Source organism: Hemitrygon akajei, unplaced genomic scaffold, assembly GCF_048418815.1.
Source record: "Hemitrygon akajei unplaced genomic scaffold, sHemAka1.3 Scf000152, whole genome shotgun sequence".
Classification (NCBI taxonomy): domain Eukaryota; kingdom Metazoa; phylum Chordata; class Chondrichthyes; order Myliobatiformes; family Dasyatidae; genus Hemitrygon; species Hemitrygon akajei.
The window spans coordinates 517,366-529,421 of NW_027332038.1; the positions used below are offsets into that span (position 1 = coordinate 517,366).

The 12,056-nt window shown below is 45.6% G+C and overlaps 1 long non-coding RNA gene across 1 annotated transcript; it reads right to left on the reverse strand.

Annotated features, from left to right (window-relative positions):
* Positions 1 to 565: 565 nt before the first annotated feature.
* Positions 566 to 5,745, reverse strand: LOC140724012 (uncharacterized). The gene is made up of 2 exons (XR_012098021.1): positions 5,648 to 5,745; positions 566 to 782 (listed from the first exon to the last, which is right to left on the reverse strand). It is a non-coding gene; the product is annotated as an uncharacterized lncRNA (long non-coding RNA).
* Positions 5,746 to 12,056: the final 6,311 nt, after the last annotated feature.

The window sequence follows — 12,056 nt, forward strand, 5'->3', positions numbered from 1 at the left end:
CTGGTGATGGGGATGTGTAAATGTGTATATGTTGTTTGTATACTGGAGACAGATAGATAATTATGTTTATTTTGTAACATGATTGTAACTAAATTGTGAGGTACATCATGGTCTGATTTAGGTGCAGTCTTCAATAAACTTTGTAGGTAATTAAAGATGGTGTGTCCTGGTTCCCAATAAATGGGGCTGGTCGCTCTTGTGAGAGGCTACTTCAGACGTTTTTTCATTGAAGTGCCGAAGGGGAAGGTGAGGTGGGAACATTCACTCAGGGGGTGAGAGTGTGGAACGGGCTGCCAGCGCAAGTGGTGGATGCGGCTTCGGTTTCCACATTTCAGAGTGATCTGCACAGGTAATGAGAGCTGGGATTTGGGGAGCGACACATCCGGTTGATGGGTCGAGGCCGCACGGTAGTTTGGCGTCTGATAGGTGGGATGAATGGCCTGTTTTTGGTTCTATAATTCTATGTTCACGGTCAGAAGCAACTCTTTAACGGTGTGTCCCACATTCCTCTCCCCTCACGCTGCTTTGCCCAGGGTAAAGCGGGTAGGAATCAGTGACCAACGATTGGATGTGATTCGGCTATTTTTATTTGTTTGTTTGAAATTTGTGTTTCTGTCATTTAAATATGACTCGTGGTTCCTACATCACAATGGGAGGGTGCCTGCTGATGATCAGTCCTCCACCCTGAGTGTGGCCAGTCTCACAGGTAACAACAATCGAGCTCATCATTCCAGAAGCTTCTGCCCACTGCGTCACTATACGGACACGGCCCCAGAAGAACCCTGAGGATCAGAAATCAAACAGAATTTGCACAGAAGAAGAAATCAGTCATGGTGGGATGGCAGGCAGACTCGATGGGCCTAATGTTCCCATTGTGATCCTTTCTAGCATGGCCTTTCGGTCTATCAACCTGTGCAGCTATTTGAGGGAATCCTCCAACGTCCTCACATTCAGAAGTGTTGGACTCTGCCGAGGGAGATGGAGGGTTAATGTAGAACTGGCTCGTCTACGGTGAGGGATGTTTACAGCTTTTCCCCAACTGTTTCAAGTTCAAGTTCCAGTTTGCCGTGATTCAGCCATACACCCACATACTGGCTGAAACAAAACAATGCCCTGGGTAAATTTCCTATTCTCCCTCTCTAAAACCTCCACAACTTTCATATCAGGAGGAGACCAGAACTGACACAAAATTCTCAGTGTCGTCTAACTAGACTTTTAGAGAGCTCAACATGGCCCTTGAGATTAATGTCCCAATTAATGAAGTTCAACACACCATACACATTCTTAAAGAGCCGACCAGCTTCAATGTAAGGATGTGATGATGTGGGCAGCGGGGTAAATATCCCTTTAGGTTTGTCAACCTCCTCGTGGATACACCGTATCCCTTCACTATCCCAACTTTGAGATGGCCCACATCTTCATTATCCAGGTCCCCCAAGTGTCTTTATTGGGATCTTTCTCCTCGTTAAACCTGTTTAAAAGTTGGAAGTTACCTGTATGTTGAGCTGGTGGGGTTATTACTGATGGACTGGGAGAGACAACACAGTTTCGCCCTGACCTCAGGCTTTCTCAAGGGAATCTGCTGTTCGCCCCTCAGACGGGCTCCGTTTAAAGTTGGGATTCTGTGCCTCCCCCTCCCGAAGTGTTCTGCCCAACCCCCAACAGTCCTCGGCATTGTTTTACCAAACCTGTTAGTCTGCTTCGGCTGCAAGTCCCTACTGTTGCTAGGATACCGGCCTGTGTGTTTGCTTAGTCTGCTTGAGGTACGGTAAGGGGTTCAGGTTTAGAAATACAATTGGAAATGAGGTATGTAACATAGAAACACAGAAAACCTACAGCTCCATGCAAGCGCTTCGGCCCACAAAGCTGTTCCGAACATGTCCCTACCTTAGAACAACCTAGGCTTACCCATAGCCCTCTATTTTTCTAAGCTACATATACCCATCCAGGAGTCTCTTAAAATACCCTATTGTTTCCGCCTCCACCACTGCCGCCGGCAGCCCATTCCAAGCACTCACCAAAATCTGGGTAAACAAACTTACCCCTGACATCTCCTCTGTACCAAGCAGCTTAAAACTATGCCCTCTCGTGCTAGCCATTTCAGCCTTGGGGTAAAAGCCTCTGACTATCCACACAATCAATGACTCTCATTGTCTTGTACACCTCTATCAGGTCACTTCTCATCCTCTGTCGCTCCAAGGAGGAAAGGCCGTGTTCACTCAACCCTATTCTCATATGGCATGCTCCCTTTTAATAAGGCATGCTCCCTTTTTAAGGGAAAACGAGAGTCTGCAGATGCTGGAAGTCCAAGCAACACACACAAAATGCTGAAGGAACTCATCAGGCCAGGCAGCATCTATGGAAAAGAGTACAGTCGACGTTTTGGGACTTCATTGGTGGATCAACTCCAGTAACACATTCAGTAACACAAAGAGAAACAGGAATGACCCAACATTGTGGGAAGTCTATGAAATCACCATACAAGGATAGCCTGCTCATAGGTAGCCCTATGTTTCCAGAACTCTCAGTGAGATGAGACCAACTGTTGGTATGTCAAAGAACGCTGATGAGTTGGCCTCATGATGAGTTTCCCTCTAAACTCTGCACCAGGGCTTTACTAACTCTGCATGAAAGTCAGCTGGATACAGTGAAAATGAAGAGTCTCGTCCGGAGTTACGTGTGCTGGCCGGGTATAGATAGATTGCAGACTTTGACAAAAGCTGTTTGGGATGCTACAAAGTTCAAAATGCACCCCTACAGGCACCGTTACACCCGTGGAAATGGCCGTCTTCATCATGGATATCTGTGCATGTTGACTTTGCTGGGCTTTTCCTGGATTCTGTGTTTCTGGCTGCTGTGGATGCTCATTCGAAGTGGCAGAAGGTCATACCTTCACTCTGCTCTTCCTCCACTCTGACAACTTCCTTCTCCACAAGTTGCTGATGGTGAACAAATTATGTGTGACAATGGACCACAATAGACGTCAGGGGAGTTTAGACTATTCATGCAGGAAAATGGCATCAAATATTTCAGATCAGATCACCACCACACCGAAACGAATCTGTTAGTTGAAAGTTTTATCCAAACCTTCAAACATTCGAACAAAACTATGGACAAGGAGGACATTTCTCTGAAGCACAAGGTGAACAGCTTTTCTCTTTTTAGTGCATTGGAACTCAGTCCATGCGACGATAAATCAAACACCTGCAATGATGTTCATGAACAGGAGTCTGAGATCTTGCCAAGACATCCTGAAACCAGATCTATGGAGAAAGTGCATTTGAGCCGGTTTCCAGCAGATCAGCATGGAACTTTGAGATTTGAGAAAAAGTCCTAGCAGGTAATTACCGAGAGGACAAGTGGATGTTGGAGACCATACATGTGGACGTCACGTGGACCAGATATTGGATGCTCAGCTGAAGAACAAATACGGGTCAATTGCATCCAACAAGATTGACTCATTACAGCCACTAGACTTACCTCTCAATGATGATCATGTCACTAACAGCAATTTGACACCGGCAACCGAGAATGTTGGTGATTACAGAAAGACTTAACAAAGTAACAGAATAATACAAAGTAATACAAAATAATACAAAGTAATGGGCTGGGTGTAGGTCTTGTCCATTTTACAAAACAGCTTCAGTTCTTCCTCATGTTCATCGCAGTGAAGTTTACTTCCCTTCCCATTCGGATTCAGGTTTAGATTTCGAGCTTTTTCAGCCAGATTTGCTGAGGTCCGATTCACCCTGAGGGTGCGGTCAGCAAACACCTCTCTACATTCCGGGCAGGAGTTTCTCTCCTCCCTTTCCCAACACCGTGTGCTACAAGAGCGACAGAAGTTGTGTCCACACTACAGTGACACCGGATCGATGAAGAAATCCAGGCAGACGGGACAATTTGCCTCCTCATTCCAACTGTTGACCTGTCCTTTCGAAGCCATGTTAACTCCCAGCACTTCCTGATTCAGAATGCTTTCACTTTCGGGGAGCTGCTGATCCCCTGCACGCTGCAGTGTCGGGCACTGATCGTGGATTTGCTGGATGTGTTTATTGGGGGAAAATGTGGCTATTTCCATATCAGGGTGGGAACAGAAAAATGTTAAACAGGTGGGAACTGTAAAGAAAACGTGGCCCTGGACTGCCTAAGCCCGGCTGCGAAAGGAGGAACGTTGGGCTTGTGAAAAAAAACAGTGCAACAGAAACGTCAACTGAATCTCCAAAGGCCTCATACCTGGGATCAGAAGGACCATCCCCTTGGAAGACGATTGAAGTTGTGTGGTGAAAAAAGAAGCCACAGGGCCCATCAACCCAGGCCCTGGATTGGGGTCTCTGGCGAGCTGCTGTTGGCGACCCGTAGGCGTGATGGGCTGAAGAAGAAGCAGAACAGAAATGAAGCCGGAGAGAAGAGCCTGGTTCAGTCTGAGGCAGGACTGAAAGGGAGAAGTTCTGAAAAAAGAGGCCCAAGAGACTGCACATGCTGGAACCTGCAGTAAGAAACATGATCCTGGAAGAATTGTGGTGAGAAATGTACAGTCGCCCTTCCTGGTCGAGATCCTTCATCTGGAATGTCTCAACCCAAAATGTCAATAGTCCACTTCCCTCCACAGATCGCTGCAGTTACTGCCTGACCCGTTGAGTTCCTCCAGTGGTTTGTTTTTTTTTAAAATTTTTCTCAGGAAATAAATAAGGAGAACATGAAATAACTGCAGCAGCTGCTGATGGATCTGAGGTGCTCTCACCGCAAAGGCAAACTTGTGCTTTAGAAAATAAGAAACAGGAGGATGCATCGCCATTCGGAACATGCCTGACCTTTCACCTCAGCGCCACTTTCATGCAAAGTTCCCAACATCGCTGAGACACCAAATTTGCCTTTTCAATGCAGAAACCTTGTGGAGAAATTTCAAAAATATTTACCGCACTCTGGGTGAGAAACTTTCTCCTCATCTCTGTCCTGCTGAGCTGAACTCTGATTTTGAGTCTGGTTCCCTGGTTCCAAACCACAGCCGGGAAACATCATACCTACCACTACCCTGTCCATATAATCTCTCTAAGGACACCTCCTCATCCTTCCCTCCCCCCAAATCAATCTGGGAAACCTTCTCTTCATTCCCTTCATTCCACAGGCTGACTCTCCGGGAGGGAGACCAGACCTGTACACAGTGTTCCATGTACACTCTCACCAGGACCCCATATACTTTCAGAGCAGATCTTTATTCTTGTATTCAAACCTTCCTTCCCATTCCATGCTCTTCATTTAATATCAAACTCAAACAGTGAACAGACACAACACAGCCTCAGCCAGGAATTTAAAGGGCAGGTGTTGCAACAGTTTGAGCTTCATCCCGGGGGCCACGGAGCAAGCAGGGTGTCACAAAGGGAGGAATGTGGGAGTGTTGTATGTCTGAGCCCAGCTGTTTGTGTTTGTGTATCAGAATCAGGTTTAATATCACCAACATATGTGTGAAATTTGTTGTTTCGTGACAGCAGTACATTGCAATACATAGTAATAAAAAGTATAAAGTACAAAAAGTATGTACAACATTATATTTAAAAAGTAGTGCAAAATAGAGGGAAAATACTGAGCAAGTGTTCATGGGCTCGTTGTCCATTCAGAAATCTTATAGCAGACAGAAAAAAAGCTGTACCTGAAACAGTGAGTGGCTCTTCAGGCCCCTGTACGTCCTCCTTGATGGTAGCAATGAGAAGAGGTCATGTCCTGGGTGATGGGGTTCCTTAATCCAGGAACGTAAAGGAGGCCTGGGAAGGAGGGAAGATATAAAAAGGAGAGAAGGAGTGAGGTAGTTCTCTTTTGGAAGTGGACAGCGAGGCTTTGAGAAGAAGTGCGGCGGCGGCCATTTTCAAATTGCTTCTCAGATCGGAGTTCTGAGAGGTGGGACTGCGCAGGCGCGTGAAGGAGGCCTGGGAAGGAGGGAAGATATAAAAAGAACGCAGCCTTAAGAAGCAGGCCGCTTCGTTTGCGGGCAGCGGAGTGAGCCGGGAGCAGAGTGTAGGGCTTGGGCTCAGAGTAGGCGGAAGAGGGCACAGTAGGCTTATCTTTTAGTTCTCCTTGTTACTTTCAGTTATCCGGGAAGTATGAGTGTGAGGGCAGCTTGTTGTTCTCGGTGTCGGATGTGGGAGATCCTGGAGTCTCCGAGCCTCCCGGACGTCCACATCTGCGCCAGGTGCGCCGAACTGCAGCTCCTGAGGGACCGAATTAGGGAACTGGAGCTGCAGCTCGATGACCTTCGCCTGGTCAGGGAGAGTGAGGAGGTGATAGGGAGGAGTTACAGGCAGGTGGTCACTCCGGGGCCACGGGAGGCAGATAGGTGGGTCACGGTCAGGAAGGGGAAGGGGCAGGTACTAGAGAGTACCCCAGTGGCTGTACCCCTTGACAATAAGTACTCATGTTTGAGTACTGTTGGGGGGGGACAGCCTACCTGGAGGAAGTGACAGTGGCCGGGCCTCCGGCACAGAGGACGGCCCTGTAGCTCAGAAGGGTAGGGATAGAAGAAAGAGGACCATAGGACCATAGGGGACTCGATAGTCAGGGGTTCAGACAGGCGGTTCTGTGGAGGTGATCGGGAGTCCCGGATGGTAGTTTGCCTCCCTGGTGCCAGGGTCCGGGACGTTTCTGATCGCGTCCAAGATATCCTGAAGTGGGAGGGTGAGGAGCCAGAGGTCGTGGTACATGTAGGTACCAATGACATAGGTAGGAAAGGGGAAGAGGTCCTGAAACGAGAGTATAGGGAGTTAGGAAGGCAGTTAAGAAGAAGGACCGCAAAGGTAGTAATCTCGGGATTACTGCCTGTGCCACGCGACAGTGAGAGTAGGAATGGAATTAGGTGGAGGATGAATGCGTGGTTGAGGGATTGGAGCAGGGGGCAGGGATTCAAGTTTCTGGATCATTGGGACCTCTTCTGGGGCAGGCGTGACCTGTTCAAGAAGGACAGGTTACACTTGAATCCTGGGGGGACCAATATCCTAGCGGGGAGGTTTGCTAGGGCTATGGGGCAGACTTTAAACTAGTAAGATGGGGGGGCAGAAATCAATTTGAGGAAACTATGGGAGAGGAGGTTAGTTCACCAGTAGAGCAAGTAAGTAGACAGTGTGTGAGGGAGGAAAGGCAGGTGATGGAGAAGGGATGCGCTCAGCCCGAAGTTGTAGGGGAGAAGAAAGAAAAGGATAATAAATTTGAATGCATTGCTAGGGATGAAAAGAGAGGAGGAGGTGGATAGTATCTTAAATGTATCTATTTTAATGCTAGGAGCATTGTAAGAAAGGTGAATGAGCTTAAAGTGTGGATTGATACCTGGAATTATGATGTTGTAGCTATTAGTGAAACATGGTTGCAGGAAGGGTGTGATTGGCAACTAAATATTCCTGGATTTAGTTGCTTCAGGTGTGATAGAGTAGGAGGGGCCAGAGGAGGAGGTGTTGCATTGCTTGTCCGAGAAAATCTTATGGCGGTGCTTTGGAAGGATAGATTACAGAGCTCCTCTAGGGAGACTATTTGGGTGGAATTGAGGAATGGGAAAGGTGTAGTAACACTGATATGAGTGTATTATAGGCCACCTAATGGGGAGCGTGAGTTGGAAGAGCAAATGTGTAAGGAGATAGCAGATATTTGTAGTAAACACAAGGTGGTGATTGTGGGAGATTTTAATTTTCCACACATTGATTGGGAAGCTCATTCTGTAAAAGGGCTAGATGGTTTAGAGTTTGTGAAATGTGTGCAGGATAGCTTTTTGCAACAATACATAGAAGTACCGACTAGAGATGGGGCAGTGTTGGATCTCCTGTTAGGGAATGCGATAGGTCAGCTGACAGATGTATGTGTTGGGGAGCACTTCGGGTCCAGTGATCACAATAGCATTAGCTTCAATATAATTATGGAGAAGGACAGGACTGGACCTAGAGTTGAGATTTTTGATTGGAGAAAGGCTAACTTTGAGGAGATGCGCAGGGATTTAGAGAGAGTGGATTGGGTCAAGTTGTTTTATGGGAAGGATGTAATAGAGAAATGGAGGTCATTTAAGGGTGAAATTATGAGGGTACAGAATCTTTATGTTCCTGTTCGGTTGAAAGGAAAGGTTAAAGGTTTGAAAGCGCCATGGTTTTCAAGGGATATTAGAAACTTGGTTCGAAAAAAGAGGGATGTCTACAATAGATATAGGCAGCATGGAGTAAAGGAATTGCTCGAGGAATATAAAGAATGTAAAAGGAAACTTAAGAAAGAGATTAGAAAAGCTAAAAGAAGTTACGAGTTTGGTTTGGCAAATAAGGTGGAAGTAAATCTGAAAGGCTTCTACAGTTATATTAAAAGCAAGATGATAGTGAGGGATAAAATTGGTCCCTTAGAGAATCAGGGTGGTCAGCTATGTGTGGAGCCGAGGGAGATGGGAGAGATTTTGAACAATTTCTTCTCTTCGGTATTCACTAAGGAGAAGGATATTGAATGGTGTAAGGTGTGGGAAACAAGTAAGGAAGTTATGGAACCTATGACAATTAAAGAGGTGGAAGTACTGGCGCTTTTAAGAAATTTAAAAGTGGATAAATCTCCGGGTCCTGACCGGATATTCCCCAGGACCTTGAGGGAAGTTTGTGTAGAGATAGCAGGAGCTCTGACGGAGATCTTTCAGATGTCATTAGAAACGGGGATTGTGCCGGAGGATTGGCGTATTGCTCATGTGGTTCCATTGTTTAAAAAGGGTTCTAGAAGTAAGCCTGGCAATTATAGACCTGTCAGTTTGACATCAGTGGTGGGTAAATTAATGGAAAGTATTCTTAGAGATAGTATTTATAATTATCTGGATAGACAGGATCTGAATAGGAGTAGCCGGCATGGATTTGTGCATGGAAGGTCATGTTTGACAAACCTTATTGAATTTTTTGAAATAGTTACGAGGAATGTTGACGAGGGTAAGGCAGTGGATGTAGTCTATATGGACTTCAGCAAGGCCTTTGACAAAGTTCCACATGGAAGGTTAGTTAAGAAGGTTCAGTCGTTAGGTATTAATGCTGGAGTAATAAAATGGATTCAACAGTGGCTAGATGGGAGATGCCAGAGAGTAGTGGTGGATAATTGTTTATCGGGATGGAGGCCGGTGCCTCAGGGATCTGTTTTGAGCTCAATGTTGTTTGTAATATACATAAATGATCTGGATGATGGGGTGGTAAATTGGATTAGTAGGTATGCTGATGATACTAAGGTAGGAGGTGTTGTGGATAATGAGGTGGGTTTTCAAAGCTTGCAGGGAGATTTATGCTGGTTAGAAGAATGGGCTGAACGTTGGCAGATGGAGTTTAATGCTGAGAAGTGTGAGGTTCTACATTTTGGCAGGAATAATCCAAATAGAACATACAGGGTAAATGGTAGGGCATTGAGGAATGCAGTGGAACAGAGAGATCTGGGAATAACAGTGCATAGTTCCCTGAAGGTGGAGTCTCATGTAGATAGGGTGGTGAAGAAGGCTTTTGGAACGCTGGCCTTTATAAATCAGAGCATTGAGTACAGAAGTTGGGATGTAATGTTAAAATTGTACAAGGGATTGGTAAGGCCAAATTTGGAATATTGTGTACAGTTCTGGTCACCGAATTATAGGAAAGATATCAATAAATTAGAGAGAGTGCAGAGACGATTTACTAGGATGTTACCTGGGTTTCAGCACTTAAGTTACAGAGAAAGGTTGAACAAGTTAGGTCTCTATTCATTGGAGCGTAGAAGGTTGAGGGGGGATTTAATCGAGGTATTTAAAATGTTGAGAGGGATAGATAGAGTTGACGTGAATAGGCTGTTTCCATTGAGAGTAGGGGAGATTCAAACGAGAGGACATGATTTGAGAGTTGGGGGGCAAAAGTTTAAGGGAAACACGAGGGGGTATTTCTTTACTCAGAGAGTGATAGCTGTGTGGAATGAGCTTCCTGTAGAAGTAGTAGAGGCCAGTTCAGTTGTGTCATTTAAGGTAAAATTGGATAGGTATATGGACAGGAAAGGAGTGGAGGGTTATGGGCTGAGTGCGGGTAGGTGGGACTAGGTGAGATTAAGAGTTCGGCACGGACTAGGAGGGCCGGAATGGCCTGTTTCCGTGCTGTGATTGTTATATGATTATATGGTTATATGGTTAATGATAGATGCCACCTTTTTGTGGCATCATCTTTTGAATGTGTCCTGGATGCTGTGGAGTCCAGTGCCCATGAAGGAGCTGGCTGAGTTCACAACTTTCTGCAGCATTTTCCAATCCTGTGCAGTGGCCTCTCCATACCGATATATCACTTTTCTCACTTTTCGTTGTTTAAGGATGAGCACATTACACATGTGCTGCATTTTCTGAAATTAGGCAGCGTATTAATTTAAAATAAAGGACCCAGTGATTTCCCGGCGTTGATGACCCGGGTACAGGTGTCTATTTTAATCAACGTGTCATTACCAAACTTTGCATCTTCGTCAGGGATGATGCCTGGGCATGTCTAATTGTGGCGGCTGATGGAAATATATATACCACTGGAATAGACATGCCCAGGCGTCGGACATGAAGATGGCCGAGTTTGTAATGGAAACATTGGTTAAAATTGACACCTTTACCCGGCTGGAAGCAGGAGAATTTATTATCCTGTTAAAAAATTCATCATCATCGAAGTAAGTTCCTTTATCTTATTATAGAAGGGATAGATTTTTCAGAAACGCTGACTTTTTTGCCTTACACTTCTTGCCATCGTTCTCAGCTCTTTGTTTAGTTTGCTGAGGATTTGTATGTTTGTTTGCACTCTAAGATAAACCGAAATTTTGAAATTAAGGTCACAAGTTATTTTTAACTCACGGGAGAACTCTAAGGTTCAGAAATTAAACAGAGTTTCCACAGGAGAAGAAATCAGTCATGATGGGATGGCAGGCAGACTGGAAGGGCCGAAAGTTCTAATTTTGCTCCTTTATCTCATGGTCCTTTGGTCTATGAACTTGTGCAGCCGCATTTGAGGCTCCACGACGATGGGAGACCATAAGGTGCAGGAGCAGAATTCGGCCATTTGGCTTGTGACGGGCAGCGCTCGATAAACACACTGCTTACACACGCTAATATTGTCTTGTCGTTCTGTTGTCATTTGGCTGAATGCATGCACTTCAATGTTTTCCCCGTTACATTTAATAAAGTGTTTTAAACCGGGTTGATATGCCCGGGTTGGCTTTGTGGTGCTTTTCCGAACTTACACGGTGGAATATTCAATGTCTCTCGTGATGGGGATGTGTAAATGTGTATATGTTGTTTGTATACCGGATACAGATAGATAATTATGTTTATTTTGTAACATGATCATAACTACATTGTGGGGTGCATCATGGTCTAGTTTGGGTGCAGTCTTCAATAAACTTTGTGGGTAATTAAAGATGGTGTGTCCTGGTGCCCAATAAATGGGGCTGGTCGCTCTTGCAAAAATGTGAGAAGCTATGTCAGATGTTTATTCATTGAAGTGCCGAAGGGGAAGGTGAGGTGGGAACATTCACTCAGGGGGTGAGAGTGTGGAACGGGCTGCCAGCGCAAGTGGTGGATGCGGCTTCGGTTTCCACATTTAAGAGTGATCTGCACAGGTAATGAGGGCTGGGATTTGGGGAGCGACACATCCGGTCGATGGGTCGAGGCTGCACGGTAGTTTGGTGTCTGATAGGTGGGATGAGTGGCCTGTTTTTGGTTCTATAATTCTATGTTCACGGTCAGAAGTGACTCTTTGATGGTGTGTCCTGCATTTCTCTCCCTCACGCTGCTTTGGCCAGGGTAAAGCGGGTAGGAATCAGTGACCACCGATTCGGTCTGATTCGGCTATTTTTATTTGTTTGTTTAAAATTTGTGTTTTTGTCATTTAAATATGACTCGTGGTTCCTACATCACAATGGGAGGGTGTCTGCTGATGATCAGTCCTCCCCACTGAGTGTGGCCAGTCTCACAGGTAACAACAATCGAGCTCATCAGTCCAGAAACTTCTGTGTACTGCGTCACTATACGAACACGGTCCCGGAAGAACCCTGAGGATCAGAAATCAAACAGAATTTGCACAGAAGGAGAA